The sequence below is a fragment of the Chelonoidis abingdonii genome, chromosome 19 (genome assembly GCF_003597395.2).
Source record: "Chelonoidis abingdonii isolate Lonesome George chromosome 19, CheloAbing_2.0, whole genome shotgun sequence".
NCBI classification, from domain to species: Eukaryota; Metazoa; Chordata; order Testudines; family Testudinidae; genus Chelonoidis; species Chelonoidis abingdonii.
Window position 1 is genome coordinate 31,272,634 of NC_133787.1, and position 20,095 is coordinate 31,292,728.

Genomic DNA, 20,095 nt, shown 5'->3' on the forward strand with positions numbered 1-20,095 from the left:
ATAATCCAGTTCCCTGTATTTGGTTTTCTTCTTGAGCAAGATGATTGTGGTACAGTATGTCACTTCACGTTCTCCCCTATTAGACAAAATATGTGTTAATATTTTTAAATGAAAAAGTTATTGCTTTTCAGAATTAACAATTGTAGTATTTCACTGGACCATTTTATAGATGCCTGAGGAAATACATTGTCAGACCTATGAAATAGTTTGGACATGAGGATTTAATGTGCTGCATTTGCAAACTAGGAATTTTACTGAGTAAACTCTAAACTATAGGCAGAGTATGAAATGGTATGTGCTAACAGGCGCTTTTTCTGAATTGATACCAATGTAAGCAAGTGCTGTAAATTAATCTGGAGCCCTGACCTGCTACAACATCAAGTAAAATTATTGGTTGTACAATATTGTCCTTGTTTAACTATAACATATGACTGCCACGCCAAAATGTCTATTGTTCAGCACACCAGAGAAAAAAGATTAGTGATTTTTGATAACCTTCAAAAGCGACACCCCTATCCCAACACCATATAATTCTCATTTTTGTAGTATTTTTCTTTATTATTTGGCTATTCACAGTGGGTGTCTAAACATTTACAGTCCTCTATTAACAGTGTTTGTTTCATAACAATCACATACTTTCATTTCAATTAGAGCTATTCAGCCTTCCATTTTCCACAATTATTGCAGGCCAAATTCTCTCAGACTGCCCCCTTTTCCTAGCACTGTTTGTTACAATCCTGTCCTAATCCAAGCAGAGTAAGAAGTATATGGTTCTTTTAACAGTCTCTTGATAGCTATTGCTTTTAGAAACCTCTGCTAATGTAATTTAGAACCCTGCTTTCACTAGTTATTGACCAGATTCACAAGCTTTCCCAAACTGATGTATATTTTCTGTAAGATTTTTTTTTTGGGAGGACACAAATCATACAGCTGAATGTGAAACATTAAACATCAAAATACACATTAATTGGGTTACATTGGTACAGGAACTTCAACAGTGTATTAAGAGCTTTCCTAGTTAAGTAAAAAAGTGTGTGTGTGTGTGTGTATATATATATTTTTTATGTATAAAAGAGGTTTATAAAAAAGGTAACATGCAGATTATGAATTATATTGACTTTAAGGGTAATTTGTTATAAACTTAAACAAACACATATCAAGGACAACACATTAAGTACAGTCACTGCACCTTTTGTTTATCTAGTATCTTATTTTATGTGCAGAACTAAACAGTGTCCGCTGAATTTAACTATGAAACCAACTAAATTGATTTCAGAAAGACTTCCTCAGAGTAACAGAATGATAAGCCATAAACTGCTCTTAGGTGCAGTGCTAAATAAATCCTTTTAACAGTCTTCAGATCAGTTAACAGGGTAAGTAAATCACAAATCACTGTTAGCAGATTTATGGGAGAGAATTAATAGAATCAGACAAGATAATCTGATAGGGATAAAATTGCTGAGGAAACAGTCCTGCCTTATATTCGAGGACATGAAACAGTCTGATTACTAGGAGTCATTACAGATAGGTGAATTATGAGCTAAATAATCAACGTAGTAATTCAGTACTTATTAATTCTTTTCTCTTTAAACAACTCACAGATGCAAGTAAAAGCTTCTCTTTGAAGACACATTCTGTATATGTATTTTATTAGATGTAATTTACTATTTGCATTACCTGTATTTACTTCATAATTGAACATTTTGCATTCAAATTTATGTAATGTGTTATGCTTGAGAATATATTTCTCCCTTATTAGCATAAATAGTCACTTACATCATGAATTACTAACAAAGTTTATCTGAAAATATAGGTATATTTTTTATTAAGTGGAACACAAACATATGTACAATAAATTCTGATTTGCTGGTGCTGCTAAAGAAATACATAATCCTGGGCTGGGGAAATGGGTGAGGTGTGTGTGGGGAGAAGACAGCAAAGGAGTAGAATCAATTAATACTTAGGTATGACAATTTGTACAGTCAACAATTTTGTTTATCTCTAAGGAGCCAGTAATTGAAGGTCTGCTTTCGAAGCAGCCGCTGAAAAGAAGTCACCAGACAGTTCATAGTCTCATCTTTTTTGCTTTTTACCTCCCCACTAATCTTTATATGGATCTGTATAATCAAGATGTATGACACGATTGTGTTTTGATCCTGCAATCTTTACTCGGGCAAAGCTCCAGTGGACCCAGTCCAGCTCCAGCTGAAACAAACAACTGAATGGAAACTATTCTAAATTCACATTTTTATCTTCTCTGCTTCTCTTCTGCATTTTTCTTCAAATGGTCTTGTATAATCCAGATAAATCAGTATAATTTAGGCTTATTTCTGCAGTCTTTATTCATCCTTACTCGGGCAAAACACACCTATTGATTGCAGGATTGGGCTCTTGATCCCATTGAAATCAATGGCAAAACTTCCATTGATTTCAGTGGAAGCAGGATTGGGCCCTTGATGTGTGCAATTTGTTTATGTCAAAGGGTTGGTGTTTCAGAAAACAAACTGAATCAGCAGGCCCACTTTAAGGAAAAAAGGTCTGCTCCCACTGAAGTCTAAGGCGAAACTCCCATTGATCCTAATTACAGCAGGATCACTCCCATATTCAGGTTTTTATCACCCTGCTTACTAATGTGCATGTATGTTTTGTTTGGACACAGAAACATGGCCTCATGGGATGATTCAAATGAGTCTGTTTGTAAATGTGGTACAGCAGAGCGTTCTACTTTTGCTTCTCTTTTTCTCAAGCACTGCACAATCCATTTCTGTGACTATGGTTTTCTGCCCCTCACATCTCTGAAACTGGTCTGAGAAAAATCTTCCTTTTAAACTCACTCTGAGCATCAACTTGGACTTCACTTGCTGCTGAACATCCTGCATTTCTTCTCTCCATCAGTTCCTAGTAGATTTTATGTGGAATTCTGCATTAATGAATCCTGCCTCTCCTCTCATTCCAGTGTTGTATTCATGCTGCTGACTACACCATTCTTGCACCTTGGAAGATAATTTAAAGCTGCGTAAAACAAATAGGATTTGTTTTCTTTTCCCATAAAGTTTCTTATTTGGCCAATCTGTGTAGGCCCTGCATTCAGAAGCTCTGTTTATCTTTTATTTTTTTAAGTTTTCATTACAAGCTATTTTTTATGTAGCAAAGTCAGGCTAAAAATACATTTTCATTTGTTTTGTGTAGTGCTATTCCTTTTTCCCTTTATCTCCCATCCCAGATAGTCTTATTCCTTGAGAACTAGAAATTGTGAGGTGTTAACAGATGCTTCTAGTTTATTCTCCCAAGGTGCGTAACACTCTCTAAGCAAAAAGATGGAGCACCAGTCCTGTACCTGACCATGTAAGTATGTGCCATTTATCGTGAGCCAGAATTGTTTATGTGATCACTCTCATACCAATCACAGTACTTTTCCGGAATGCTTACAGTGTTCCTGGTTCTGTATTAGAAATGTTCCTAGATTATTGACAAAATTAAACAATGTCATGGGATATGGGAATAATTTCTCATCTAAAGGGAAGGAAAACACAAACATGCAGCTGAAACTACATGAGATTGCAAGGGGTAGCTGTCTGTACAATGTTTTATGTTGATTGTTCATAGCTTCCTAATTTTATGTACAGTTTTGTCTCAGTTTAAAAATCAATAAAGATATTTATGATGGAAATATCCATCTAAAAGAAATAAATACCTGAAACAAAGGTTTTTATGCTGCTATGCAGTGGAATTTATCATTTATAACTCGAACCATTATGTGAATTTATATAGAGTGGTATTTACACTGGAATCAGCTGAAAGTGATAAATACAAAACCCAGTGAAAACTCATGCACTAAGTTCATTTCAAAATTCTACAGAGACAAAGATAATATTAGTTCAAAGGTGGGAAGCGAAGGACTTGTGTCTGGCAAAGGATATTTGAAATGTCTCAACAATCTAATAAATGTGTACACTGTGTTTATATATATATAGTCAAAGTAATTCCTTTGCTACCTCCTTTGTATCGTATTAAGATGTTTCAACCCACATTAGGAAGCATTGACAAAAGGTTGCAATACTATCATGAAAAGAGTGAGTTTTATTTGACATTTCTTTCTGGAATTCAAGTGTCACTAAGGGGGGAAAAACATAATTAGGGGTGGTGGAGTTTCTTAGCTGTTAAGGGATTACCTGTTCTTTTTTATTAAAAGATCTGAACTTGAATGAATTTTAAACAAATCTATTTTAATGTCTTGAAATTAGAAATGGAACAGCCTGATTAATTATTTGTGATACACTGTCCTGTGTGTGACCTGCTGAGCAGCCTTTGTTTGGCTTATTCAACATAAATAGCAAAGTACAATAATTGCTCATAGTAAATAATGTACATTTCGTAGTAAATTTCAAATAATTTATGAAATGCATAGCTTGACTTGTGTGTCATGAAGGCTCATTACTATACAAAGTGACTGGTTTGCCATTGCCTGTGCAGCCTTTATACCAGGGCAAAAGTGGGAGGGCATGTGTAAATTTTACACCCACTCTGCACTCATATTGCCCTGGTGTATCAATGACTGCACAAGGTGCAGGGGAGCAGAGAGCAGATCTAAAGTGCTTTATGGCACATTGCACAAGAGTGAATGGCACTAAAATAGTGACAGACCCCGGTCTAGTGATGAAAGCAGATGATTAGAAGTCAAGATCCTTGGGTTCTATCCCATGTCATTGACTTAGGGTAAGACATTCACGCCTTCTGCTTATCCATCTACAAAATGGGCATAATACTTACCTACAGTGCTGGGAGGTCTAATGTTAGCTTAAAATCTTATGAGACACACCCACCTCCCCAGATGGAAGGTGGGGCAGATGGGAACAAGGTTTTATATCAGAGCTTAGGTTGACCAGCATGTACAAAAAGTACATACAGATTTTACATTACCTCCAATCTTTAGTTATTCTGGGTGTGGCCTACCCTGGATATCTTCTGAGCATGTTTTGGGTATTAGGAAGTGTGACTGAATACTGGGCAGTTTTAGGACCAACAGCTCTGCCCACTGAACTGAATGGAGTTGAGGGTTAATTATGCAAAGCCTGATTTCAGTATGTGAAATGCCCTTGTTGGAATAGTCTTTTTCACTGTGCAGACACAGCAGCGTCGGTCCGAGAATCTGGCAGTTGTACTGTTTTCACAACATATGGAAACTGTACTTCTAATAATTCAGTTACATTTCATTTGGTTTGATATTTTTAACCTGATTTTTTTTTTTACACTGTGAGCTATTATTCCATAGAGATTAAAATAAGCTGTAATGTGCTGTATTGCTTTTTAAGGTCTTGATGCAAAGAAGCATGTGAATATATGTTATGTGATCTGATTTCCTTTGGTGTCATTATTTAATGTCTTTAGTAACACTGAAAAGGAAACCCAAGATCATTTTTTTCCTGCCCTCCCTCCTATGAATTAGCTTGCTGTCATGGGAGTTCTAGACAAGATTCAGTTCAGATTTGCTCCATCTGGAACCCATGGCTGTGCAATAACTTTAATCCTTAAGAAAAAGGAAATGATAGAAAAAAACATTAAATTAATTTTCACACCTGCAGTTGGAATTAATAGTGGCAACCAGAGTGGCATCCTATTTCAGTTCCCTGGAGGTGACTAACAATCCTGGTCATTAATATAATACCAACCAACATAGGAATTTACCATCTGAGTGTTCTGCCATGAAAAACAAATGATCCCAAGCTACTTCTGCACAATAGAAAATGGCTTTAGTCATGTATTAGTCATTTTATCATAAGACTGTATTTTTGCACTAGGGGTTTGTTCTCTGATGTTAGAAGAGTGTAGATTGGAACAACAGTATTTGTGTCGGTAATTTGTTGGTAGGTTTTGATTATGTTTAAGCTTTCTAACATAAGAAGGTTGGCGGATGATTAAGTGCAAGAAACCAAATTCTGCAAGTGAGTTTTATTTTTGGTATGGCTCTGTGGTATTTTATTTCTGTCCAGGCCTAGTCAGTACCTGCATGCCTGAGACATGAGCATGAAAGGGTGACACTTCCACTTTGGCTAGATAAGAGAGGCGGTCTGCAAACTAAAATGCTGTTTGAAATTTTATGCATTTCTGCTTTTCTCTCCTAATTGCAAGGAATGAGATGCATTGAGTGTCTGCTTCATGGCTGGGAATCACTGTACAGTCACTCTGCAATTTTCCAGCCTATCAAAGATGACATGCAGCTAGTACGCTGTAAAGCTAAGCACCTGAACTGTGGCTCTGAACTGCATTCAGAAGGCATTTGCTCCATTCTTGGAGCAGTAATAGCACTTCAAGAGGTCACAGAGTACATAGGCACTTTAATCATTTTGCAGAACCACCTTTGGGTAAAAATTAAAGCTTTTATCCGATTGTGTTTGTTTAATCTTTCTCTAATCGATGTGCCTGGCTTGTTACAAATGTATGAAATGAAACCACCAATTTCATGTTTATTCTCTTGATACTACCTTAGCTTATGAAAAGCAAAAAGCCATCATCTTTGCCCGAGGAACCACTCGCTCAGGATATATGGACATTCATAGGATTATTTACACTTCTGGCAAACTCCAGGTGTCCTACTGCCACTTCTGAAGGCAAAGTCTCAATTTGTTTAAAAAAACCAAAACACACAACCCACCAAGTAATCACTAGGTTAAAACCCTAGTTAAGCAGCAGCCCAGAAACACATGAACACTCCTGGAAGTTGAGGATGAAAATCAGTGTCAGGATTTCTCCAGAAATCCTGGCAGAATTCTCCTTTCTTGGATTTGAGAATAAAACAATTCTTTCAGATAGCAATAGTAAATTTGTGCAAAATGGAATATGAGGCTCAATTATGACAGTTCTTATTAATAAGCACTGCTGCGGGGTTTAGCTGATGGAGAGATTTGAAGATTGCATATATTTATAGGTGGGGAAAAAATTGGAGACCTCAGCTAATCTTCTTCCCTTCCCTTTGGAACATTTAACAAGGGATCACTTACGAGGATCAGGTACCACGTATAGATCTGATATCAGTTTCCTGTAGAGCAAGGGGCAGTTAGGACAGGAAGAACTGAAGAGGGAACTGCCATTTCTACTGCCTTGTTTGCTTTGCTTCTAAGAACAGAAGGTGATTCCAAGCATTTGCGGAAGTGTTGTGGCTTACATAAGGAGATAACTTAGCAAGAATGTTTTCTCCCACTATTTGTTCTGAGTACAAAATTCCCATCAGCAAAGTGACTCTGTCTAATTAAGGTGGTGGTGAGGGGCTTAACATATTATTCATTCCTTCCCAATGATTTCCAGATCAAAAGTGGTCCAAGTCTAAAACTATTTCATTTCCTGAGCAATAATCCTGCAAGCCCAACCTAAAATGTGAAAACCAAGTGGCCCCTAACACCATCACTTGGCCTAAAACTTTGGTGATTGGAACTTAGCTATTGTTAATACACAAGAAGTTTGCCTGAGTTGGGACTGAGTGAGAACAGAATAAGAACTCCAGGATTTGGCCCTTCAGCCAGTACTTTTCTGCCGTTGTCTCAGGGGTGGTCCCAGCGAATATATGGGGGGACTGGCTTAGCCCATTGCTGGATTGCCAACTCCAGTTCAGCTGCAAGGCACCAGGTAGAAGCAAAGCAAGAGCCACATACTCCAAGGTTCCAGGCTGGGAGCAGTCTCCTTTATCATCAGTCCAGGGCATTATAATAGGGATTAAATCACTAAGGTTTACAGGATTCTCAACAGTTCAACTTTCCACCCTACTCATGGACCCAGCAGAAGCTTTTCAAAAGGTCAAGGGAACCTGGTTAACTGAGGATACGTCTACACTACCAAAGACCCATAGCAGCAAGTTTCAGGGCCCAGGTCAACTGACTCAAGTTCATGCTTCCAGGCCAGAAGTAGCAATGTAGATGTTCAGGCTTGGGCTGCAGCCCAGGCTCTGAGACTGTCCCCATTCACCGGGTCTCAGGGCCCAGGCTTCAGCCCAAATGTCTGACCTAGGCTCAGAGACTCTCTGCCATTTTTAATCCCCCCCCCCCCCCCCGGTTAAGAGAATTATCCGTTAACAAAGAATTATCAACTGAACTCCTTTGGCCATTGCCCGTATGCAAAACATTGAAATATGTGGGTTAAAGGACTTGTGTGTGTGAGGAACAGCTGGATGAGGTTCTCACAAAGATTTAGGGCCAGATTTCCCTGGTCCCAGGGTGAGAGGAGGAATACTGAGGGATACTGAACCCCTACAACTCAGTTAAATCAGCAGGGGTGTGTGCCCTCAGCACTTCTCAGAATAGTGACCTTAAACACGACTATAGACTCCCAATGAGCAGAGTTCTCATCTCTTTTATATGCACATCCTGTACTTTATGGCCGATCATCGCATGCTTGTACAGGGCCTAGCATAGTGGGGTCCTGGTTCATGTCTAGAGTAATAGACGATACTGTAATGCAAATTACTAATAAAATAATAATAATACACAGTTAAAACTGAGGAAGACGGTAGCTCTACCACATCAGGCTCCCCACGGCTGAGCAAGTACATGCTGTGTTAAGATTGCCTTAGCTGGAGGTCATTCTGTGCATATCGGATACACACCAGGTCAGATTCACTAACATTGGCATAGATTTCAGCTCCCTGTTCCAGGAAGTGTCCTTGTGCCTCAGCTGGGAAGGAGGTTTACCTTCAGGGAGAACAGGCAGTGTTCTTCTTGCCTCCTTGCGTCAGGGCTCCTGTTAGGGGAGCAACTTTATAGTTTCTGAGCGAAGCTCTTGCTGGTAAAGACTCAGGAGGAGCTAGATAGGAGCTCTGCCCACATCTCCTTACTAAGCGCCTGTGCCCTTCTGCCCAATGGAGGGAAGTTACAGATGTTTCCTTCTCCAAACTTCCCTTCCCCATCAGAGCGGGGCTTTATGCCTCCAAGGTCTGTAGCTGGCTATTTCCTAGCAGAAGCCTGAGCTGAATCAGGCCCAGCTTCCTTTGAAATGCCTGCTCCCTTTGCACAGTTTCCCCTTGTGCCTTCACTGCATCCAAAACTAGGTGGGACAATCTGTAGAGCAGAATAATTATTTCCTGTCAGGTCAGTAGGCGAGCTGCATAATGCTGCTGCGAGGTTCTTCCTGAATACTTCCATGTTTGTGGAAATTTAATGAGGCACAAAAGGGAGGTCAAAATATGAACTGAAGTCTGTCCTACATCCTGGAAAAATGACATCCACCTTTTCTTTCATGAATGTCTAGTGGGTAAATATCATTTGAAACCTCTAACAGTAAACAAATAACCTCGCTAATAAAGTCTCACTAAAGCCATTCTAATCACTGTTAGTTCTGAGCAGAGTAGAGTCTGCAAAGAAAGTGTTAGAGACCAGGCCGTGGGCAGTCTTGCCTAGTGGTTAAAGAAAGAGTTCAGCCTATCAGTTAGAGCTGGGTCTAGAGTGGCAGAGTCCAGGAATGAGCCCAAGGTCAGTATCAGAGAGACAGGAGCCAAATCCCAGAGCCGGAGGGTTAACCAGAGTCATAATCTAGAGGCAGGGCCAAAGATCAGTACCAGAGAGGCAGGAGCCAAATGCCAGAGCCCAAAGGTCACCCAGGCTTAGCAGAGAGGCAGGAGGTGAAGGGGAAGTGGGGCTGGAGCAGGGACTTGAACAAGGGCAAGCACAGTTGTAGGCAAGATACACATTAAGCAGCCAGAGAGTTACCACTGCTGCTGCTAGGCTTAAAGCCAGCTATCTGCCCTGCCTGACCAATCAGGTGGCAGTCAGGTAGCCTGCTGCAGGCCATCTGTGCTTGAGTTGCCAGGAGACCAATTCTGCAGCAGGCCCTGATCCTTAACGCGAATGCTGCATCAAGACTGCGATGATCCCCGTCAAAGATGGACAGTTGTCCAGGAGCCTGTAAACCTGAGGGTTATCGAATTGGACTGGGAATGAACCTTTCAGATAAGATAACACTCTGATGGAAAACAAATTGCAGCACAGAAGGCCAGATTTTCAAATGGCAGTTCTGTAAATGGCATGCAGGGTTTTTTTGCTTGTATGCCATGATTGCACGTACACATGTAGGTTTTGTGCATTTTGGGGACCAGTTATGCATTGAGGTGGTTGAATATGCAAATATCCTATTTGCACGTGCATATGTAGTTAGTGTGGATGGAGATTAGGTGCTCAAGTAGTTGTGCGCACACTTGCTTTGAAAATTAGGTCTTTAGTGAATAATCCATGGGAATTAAACTGAAGAGAAGTAAGAGTTGCTGCTTACTTTCTTTCCCTTAGAAAATACTGATGCCCTCACTCCCCTAACTTTGCTACTTGCCATCAGCCATAATTATTATTTTCATTAGTTGTACTGTGGTATAGCTTAGTGGCTCCAGTCATAGATCAGGGCTCCACTGTGCTAGATGCTGTACAGACACAAAACAAAAAGCTGATCCCTCCCCTGAAGAGCTTACAATCTACATTTAAGACGAGAGACAACAGATACAACAAACAGACAGGGAGTGCAAGGGAATAGGGAGGCACTAACTCCCTGTGATGTGATCTTGTCAGCACTGACATGGTAAACAGGACTGAGGTGAGTTGTCAGGATGTGGTTGGAAGACCACGCAGGATGAAGATGGGAGCCCATGCATGATGAGGAGCTGATGATTCAGTAGGTGGCAATTATGCCTTTGAATCATCAATATTGAATGAATGCCCCAGCCTGGTGCTTGGGCCACTAAGTTTCTGAAGCGGCCAATTTTGGGATTAAATGTATAACCAAGGCTCTGATTTCTTGTGATCAAAGAATGGTATGACCCTTTTTTTCTTTTTTTTTTTTGGCAAGAGTAAGGATATCCTCAGTATTCCTGCCAGATCCCAATTCGAGTAATGGCATTCCGCTTGCCTAAATTCCTCCTGCAGATATAATTGGGTATAATATTCTTTTATATTTTTCTCTCTTAAAATGCACGGTTAGCAGTACCTGTGTTTCAAACCAGAGGTGGACAATTGCAGTGATGGACACACACACACACACACACACACTCACACACACACTCACTCTCTCGCTCTGTTACTTTGTATATCAGCTTGGTTGGGGCAGCATAGATATTCAAAGACAGTTGTTACAGGTCCCCAGGCCAGTGTAAGCCACAAAGCTATTTGGTTTGGAAATATATCTCCATTCACATGGTACTGTCAGTCCTATCAATGGTACTGCTCTATCTATCTCATACACAAGCATGCTTATATGCAAGATAAGATATGTAGGAGAGTGAACCTGGGACAATTATTAGCCTCTATAATGAATGCTCCAGTAGGAAGCCAAAATATTGTTTCTAAAAACCCCCTCAGTCTCACTTCTTGTGTGATAAAGCAGAAATCTGCTTTTGACCTTTCTGCGCTGAATTGCTGTGCCAGGGTGCCTTGGGGTCAAGCTGTGCAGTGAGTGAGTGAATGATCAGAGATGGAAGAGGTGATGGAGGTCCCTTTTTTCCTATGTCAGAAGCAAATCTCTTCCCCCTTCATCATCTCTGCAAGCACAGAGCTGGAAAGTGCTGGAACTTGAACGTGTCTTTTCAGGAGATGTCAATGCAATCGGGTCTAAGGGTGAACTTTTATTTTTTCAGAGAGGGCTGTAGAAATTCTGGAGCCAGGGTCAGTTCTGAGACCACAGTGCAGAAGGCAAAAGGGTTTTTAATGAAAACCAGCTTCAATTGTGAATTCTTAATACAGCACGCTAGTGGTAACAGGAGGCTAAAAGTTTGCTAGGGCTAATATTGGCTTTTATTTTTTTAAGAGGAAACTCCTCTCTCGCTAACAGAAAAAGCACTTCTAATGTCAATATCAAAATAAAGTGCTCTTGGGACTTTTATATCATTTCAATATCAGGCTCGTGTTCAAAGAGCAAAAATAAATGCTGTGTTCACAAATGTTTGATACTATAGCTGAATAGCTTTCTACAAGCTCTAACCATGCATTTTGTGCACTACATATGATATTGGGTGGACGGGGGGACATTTTTGCTAATTTATTGACGCCAGCTGAAATGTTTAAGAGCAGTCTTAACAGGGTCACAACATGGTGCATACATCAGGAGATTTTGCAAATAGCAGAATTTCTTTTTTTTCTGGCAGCATCAATAAATTTGTTTGATGCACTTTAAATGTTTTAATTAAAACATTATGTTAGCACATTTACTGTAAGTGATAAAAACACTTTGGAGGTGGTCTTACAGCAATTGGTGGTTCTGAAATTGCTAGACTTGCACTAATAAATCAGATACAAAGTTCATAAATTGGAATGATTCTCTTTCAGTCCTGTGCCATTTCACAGATATTAAAGCTGCTTACTTTAATTCCTCAGTAATGTGGAATGTGTACAGCTGCTGATGTGACTTCTTCAGACTGATTGTTTAAGGTCATATAAACTCAGGCCTTTAGAGCACAGGATACAAATTCCCTCTTATTTTAATACTGTTTATAATTCAGTTCTCTTCCAATCCCTTAATCAGAAAAGAAATGTTTATTGTGTGCTATTGCTATAAAAATAAGAAGGAATGCTAATAAGTATTTGAAAATTTAGAGGAAAAAATACACTAAGATACAGCCACTGGTATTACCAGCCTGTTCTTTAAGCAGGCTTGTTCAATTTGTATTTTAATGTACAGCAGTTGCTTTATGCACACATAGCATGTGACCGTAAACAGCACAAATTATGGACCAAAGCTAGTATAAATTGGCCATTCCAATTGATCTCCAACAATTTACACCAGCCAATAACCTGCTCTATATCTAGTGGGTGAAATCCTGACCTGACTGAAGTCAATGGGAGTTTTTCCATTGATTTCCATTGGGGCTAGAGTTTTGGCCATTACGTTTTTAGCAACTTTATCCTTAAATGTAAGTAGAGAAAAATGTCTGCAAGTTTGATATTCTTTTAATACCTGAATTCAAAACACAATAATAATAAAAACTTCAGAACAAATTATTACAATTGACTTCTTTGCCTATGTCAGAAATCTTTACTGAATCAAATTAGTACAGAATATAAATATTACAATTAGATTTCACCAAGATGAACAAATAATGAATCTCTCTTCCTCCGCTCAGAAAGTAGATTTTCTTAAGAAATCTCTGAGTCAGCATTTCCTGCAAGATGAGATCTCCTCCCCTCCCCCCCACACCAATGTCAATAGCTGGAAAGTCAATGATTTCCCAGGATGTCATGGATAACCTGCAATAGGAAAGGTAAAAGTTCACCCATTCCAATGTGTACATAACCTATTTCAGTCATTTGAAATAATATGTAACATGAGATTCTTTGGGTGGAGAAGATGACTAAAATGTCATGTTTCCTAATTGCAAAAAATAATGGATGGAAAGATTGTTCCAGAATATATGGGAAACTCAGTCCTACTGCAGATCTGATTCTGAAGCTGCACAAGTAACTTCATAAGTACTAATGCAGTTGGAACAGCTGCATAGACCATACTGGTGCTTGGATTGTAGGTTCTTTGGAGCAGGGACCATCTTTCTGTTTTGAGTTTGACAGCATCTAGTAAATGAGTTCTCTAGTCCAGGACTGGGACCATTGCAATACAAATAATAAATAGTAATATATGACAAGTTTTTTTATGTTGTTAGAGATCAGAAAAGCATCAAGCTAAAAATGACACCATCTTGTTCCATATGTCTTCGATTCATATCTGTTCCCTTTCCTGAACAAACCACATTTTCACACCAGAGTGGAGTGGATTTTCTTCTGCCTCACGCTTCAACAAAGCTGTCAGCTAAAATCTAATTGTGCGATGCTGTGAAAGGCAGGAAGAACACAAGATTTTCAGATTCTAGGCTGGGTAGGCTTATAGGAGAATCATGTAGATACTGAAACCTCATTGGACTTCACTGCAGGTAAAGCAAGGCTGAATTTGGCCCATTCTATGCTGTGTGCTCAAATTCAAAATGCATGTCTGCCTATACCATTATTCATTTTTGGAAATTTAGGTACAAAATCATCTATTCTAGGTTCTTAGGCAAATGGTTTTCAGTCCTTAAAATTGCCAGTGGTGTCACAACCATCTGTATTGTTGATTTGTACCACTCATCCAAGAAATGATTGTCCCAAATATTAATGCGGCAAATTAATTCTTTTACATTGACAGCAGACTTTGACTCGTATTTTCACGATTAATATTTCATGGTGGCTGAAGTCTTTAATGAGCACAGGAAAGTGGCAGAAAGTCTAATTAATCTACAATGGACCTATTTTTGTTCCCTATAATTGTTTAAAGCAACTACAAACCAATTGTTGCTGCAAAACCAATTGTTGCTACACACTAGCAGTGAGGCCTTCATTAACAAACTCTGACATAACCCAGCTAAGCATCAAAGTAGTTGTCAGTAGAAATTAATTGCGTTGGAGTAGCTTATGGCACCATTTTTGAAAGGGCAATACTTTTTAATATACTTAGCACAACTGAACAGACACAACATTGAAAGAAAGACAATAGAGTGGGTCACTTCTACCACCTGGGGTTCTCATAATCATTGGAGAATTTGGCATGAAATACCAATTTTATGCTGATATTTTAAAACCTGATAAGCATTAATTTAGTGTGGGCACTCAAGGGTACGGTTCATAGTAAATTTGGTTTCTTATAAAGTATGGATATTTTAATTTCAAAAAATGTTATACCTGAGTTGTATTTCAATATTGAAGGAGCTAGTCTTAAATGATTTTAGGTTTCGTTTACAAAAGGATACCTATTCAGTACAGTGCTTAAACATGTGCTTGACTTAAAGGAACCACTTAAGTCCCATTGAAAACAATGGGGTAAACACATGCTTGCCGTTAAGCATGTGTTTATGTGTAGTTGCTGCCGAAGAGCAAGAAAGGTGATTGTCAGTTCTTCTTCAAGCAGAGACCATTTTTACCATGCTCACACTAGCTTTTTCATTATTAATGCTGATCAATTGTATACTCCTGATGGTGGTGTAGAAAAGTTATCAAGCCGGATAAAATCGGGTTCAAAAACTATAAATCTGTCTGGCCAAATTCCTTTGTTGCGCCACTGCCCTGACTTCAGATGAGTTACACCGGGGATGATGTTGGCCCATTAAGTTTATTTTCAGTTATAGCATCAGATAACATGCAGTACTTTAGACCTAGTTTCATTTTTGTCATGTGCTACACACATACATTTTTTTAAAAAATGCACACATCTTCTATAATAAAGCAGGTCAGTCTTTAAAGTAGATTTAAAGCGGTGATATTCCATAATATAGTTTGTGACAAGACCATTTCACCATTCACCAAAATGGGATGTAGTGTCATCACAGAGTTCTTAACACCATGTCAGTGCAAGTCTATGGAGAAGACATCAAGATATCAAAATATTCTGAAAGGGGAAAAAAGTGCCAACGCAGGGCTTTAGAGATAGTGCTAAGAGGTGGAGATGAAGCAACAAGAAGTGATATCTATCACCATACAACATTGCCAAATAAAGCCATATACAATCCAGTGCTGTGATTAAAAGAAATAAGAAATTAAAAGTGGCAACAAAATAATGTAATGTTTTGAACATAAACCCAAAGAGTAAGGAAGCTTCAGACTTAAACAGCTCTGCTAAGCTTAAGCACAGAAGCCATTATCAAAAGTCTCGTAGTAGTGAGACACCAGTGGGAAAACATTTAATTCATGAGTATGAGCTAAGTACATGGACAGGTATAAGAACCAAGTGATATACCTATTGGTGCTCTATTATATATGCAATGTTACTCCTTTCTCCCCTCCACCCCCCAGCAAAGAACATTAGAAGGTTTCCTGTTGCTGTCTAATCAGTACAATCTGCAGTGCCACATAGAAGAATGTGTAACGTCTTTCTTTAGTGCAGAGTAACACAGGGCAGTGGGAGGGAACCTCATAAAGTTGTGGGGACTTCCGGGAGAGGACCACATGTGCTTCAGCATCTGTGCACAACAGAGTTTAAGGTGTTGGGGCAGCTGTGCCACAAATTTCCCGGTGTTTGTGTCAAGCTCAGTCTCAGAGTGAGCTCATAACAATAATTTGAATGAAGTGAGTCTCTCTCTAAATTACTTTTGGATGAACGCTCCAAAAGTACACATGTCCAGACTGAGTTACTCCATAATCTTAATGCAGCAGCATTCATCTTCTCTCACTTGACCCCTCCATACTGTTCAGTTGCTTCATGCGTCAAATCATAGCTAAAATTAGGCCCTGATGCTGCAAATGAATTTATGTGCATGTGCCCCTGCACCATCTGCAGCTCCACTGACTGGCATGGGGATTGGCTTACTCTGGCTCCACACGCAGCCCCGGGGTTGTAGATTGTAAACTCTTTGCTGCAGAGACCTTGGGTAAAATTTTCAAAAGCACCAAATTCATTTAGGAGCCTAAGTCTCATTTTAAAAAGTGACTTAGGGCCAGATTTTTAAAGGTATTTAGGTGCCTAAATACGCAGCTAGGCAGAGAGTGGGATTTTCAAAAATGCCTAGGTCCCAAGGCATTTAAGCACCTAACTCCCACTAGGAACCTGTCTTCATCTGTAAGTACTTAAATACCTTTATAATATGGCCATGAATGCCTAAGCCACCTTTGAAAATGGGACTTAGGCTCCTGAGTCAGTAGAAGTTTTTGAAAATTATATTCTATGCCTTTCTATTTGTTCCAGTAAGTGTCTAGCACACTATTTGGTGAGGCAAAACTATAAAATAATACGACTACAACAAGTCTTTTTGAATTCAAATCATCAGTGCAAAATACAAACCAAAATGAGGGTTCTGCACAGCACAGTAGATGAACGATGGGGTTGCCCTGACCTTGTTTTTTTCTTTCTTTTTCTTTCAGTAGTTCCTAGTAAACTCTTCTTTTTTTTAGTGGTTGCACTCCCATCATCGCCACAAGTTGGGTCAGTGAACATGGCCTTACATGACAGCATTTGCCTTTTGATGCTGTTACAAACAAGTTGGCACTAATTCTACCACTGGGGTAATTTCACCAAAGCCAATAGAATTACACCAGGGAGAAATTTGGCCCTGTCTATTTGAATAAATAGTTAACTCTTCTCCGCTTGACGAAGTGATTATTGAAAAGTTTGTCTCCACATACAAATGCAAATGACAGCCAAAGAACACGTTAATGTTCATCTTTCAAACTAAGTACGTAGACAAATGCTAGTCATTAGAAACATTTCCGTGCATTTATATTAGGCTGTCCTCTAAAAGACTTTTCAGACAAATATGTCATCAAGATATTCAAAACCATGTAATCTTATCCAAAGTTTCATCTATCAACAGTACAGTTTTCATCTCTCGCAGCTGTGTGTCAGGCAGATTAGCCAGCTGATAGCAAATTGTGAGTGGGGGAGGGATGATGGGAGAGAAAGGCTCTGTCATCCTCCTAACAAGAAATACTGCCAGGGGACGAGATTGGTATAGTGTTGGTTTTTTAAAAGCTTCCAAAGAGCCCTTCAGAAAAGCAGGGACATGGGAGATTTGCAAAGGGATAATGAGTGCTGGTGCCTCTCTGCCCTTTGAAAAAACTCCTGTAGCCTGTAGACTGTGGCCTGTTTTTAAAAACAACATACTGATTACAATTGTATATCTGGTGACTGTGGCATACTAATCTCCCTTCAACCTTAAAATGACTCAGATTAGCCCACCACCCCTCTTCTGCATTCAGAGATCTAAGAGGAACTGGATTATTCCCAAATAGGAATATTCTGAACTCCAGCTACATCCCTCACAGGGCAAATCCTTCCTCAAATGGCTAATCCTGAGACATATTTCCTGCGAGGGGCAAGTGTATTGCCGGCAGGATCACTTAAAAAGAAAAGTTTACCTCAACACTTTTCATCAAGCAAATGTTGCTCTTTCAAGGGAAGAGATGAGTGGTAACATACAAGGGCTTCTGATAAAGATACAAAGAGATGGGACTAAAATATACAGTAAAGCGTGGTGAAATGATTCTCCAATTTAGAATTCAATATGCTGCAGTTGTTATATACGAGACAATGCCAGTGAATCCATGCATACAAATCTGTGCATAATCTCTTTGTTTATTCATTTTAAAATAGATTCTTTCATGTGAATTTTAGCATTGGTGAAAAATATTGGCTTGACAGCACTGGTGTAGGAGACTAACATTTTCAGACAAGAGAAAGGGTGGACTTTCAAAGGCATGAACGATAGGCAGGGAGAAATGCTGAGGTGTTAGATACCTAACTGCCATCTATGTCTTTGACAGTATCTGCCTGGTGCTTAAAGTTAGGCTCCCAAATTCAACATTTAGGAAGAGGTCTGATTTTCAGTGTTACTGAGCCGCCCCACCTCTCACTGGAACCAATGGCAGCTAAGCGTGCTCAGCATCTCTGAAAATCAGGCCATTTCTAATTAGGAGCCTATCTTTAGTTGCTTGGGTTTACCTCTTTTGGTCTGAAAGCCTCTCTCCACAGAACAGATAACTGCACAAGCCCTTGGACGGCCCAGCCAATTGGCCTCAACCCTGTTCTGTGGGTTCTGTTCCCTAGGCAAAAATATTGATTTGGCCCCCTTTAATCCTCCATGGCTCTGTTGTGATGGCAACAAAGGTATCATGGTGAATTTTGGGATGAGGACACCTGTCCAACATAGTTTCATTCTAGGTTGCCATCAGGGGATGGCAATTCCTAGTCATTGCCGTCATGGGTTAGATTTGTGCCTGTTGCTGGAGGAGGGATAGCTCAGGGTTTTGAGCATTGGCCTGTTAAACCCAGCGTTGTGAGTTCAGTCCTTGAGGAGGCCACTTAGAGATCTGGGGATTGGTCCTGCTTGGAGCAGGGGGTTGGACTAGGTGACCTCCTGAGGTCCCTTCCAACCCTGATATTCTGTGTAGTAAAAGAAGTTTTCTATCTTGTCAGCAGCCCCCCTGAGCTGATCCACATACACCATAAATCCTTCTTACAGGAGTCCAATGATTAGCCTGTCCTCAAAATCCTCTTCCTCTTGAACATTTGCATTGGCCTAAAGCTTGGCTCAAAAAATCAGAGCCTAGGAATGATTATTTTTACTGCCCATTTTTGAGGGGAGGGTGGGGAGAATTAATTGGTTTGTTATAAGAGCTGAATCCAGGCCCCATTGAACTCAGGGGCAGAACTCCTACTGATTCCAGCGAGAGAAGGATTCAGGGACTGAGCTCCAAGGAATCCCACCATTTCGGAAGCTTCTGTTTTTTACACTCCTTATGTTTAAACTCAAATGTAATTTTTTTAAGCCCAGAATTTGCAGGGCTCTAGCTCTTCACTTCAAGAAGTGCCTTTTGAAGTGAAAGAAAAGAAGAGGGAGGCTGATTTTGAAGAAGCAACACATTGTTTCAGGGGTTGTGGGTTCCTTTATTTTGCAGAGGAGTCCAGTCTGTAGGCTTAGTGCACATGCCTGGAGCCTGACTGCCAGCCAAGGTCTGTCAGGTCAAAAAAAACAACCTCCCCTTCCCCCCCAAAAAAACCCAAAACAAACAATTTTTGAAAAGTGCCCAGAGCTTGTATTTACCATTGCACCCTACTAGGAAATAATCCATGTTTTCAAATGAGCCTGCATGCCCAAATATTTATTTGCCAGTTAGAGCATAATGACTCCAAAACAGCTGTTCCGGTCTTTTGGGTACAACGTGTAAGTTACATTGCAAACTATATAGTATTTGTGTACTAAATGATGTATTTACCCAGATTATTTAAATAATAGGCCCTCGTAAAAGCCTGTTTGCATGCTTAAGCAGTCCTAAATGAGGACTGGATTGACTCCCTCCCCTAAACCCTCCATGCATGGAATGGGGGTGCAATGCAGTGATTTCCCCAGACAGCTCTCTGTGAATAGAGGGCGGCAGGCAGGCCCAAACCGATATTACACTTCCATGGCTCCTCTACATCCACAGCAGGGAATCCCCCTGCTAAGGCAATGAGGTGTCTCAGGGTCAGCCAAGGATCAGGAGGGGTAAGGACACAAAGCTGACACGTAGAGATATATGACTGCCATACAGAAGGCCCTGGCCCCTTGTGGATACTGGGGGATCTTCAAGAGCCTGAGCTGGCCCCTGGTCCATTCCCCAGTAGGAAAAATCCAGTTCAAGAG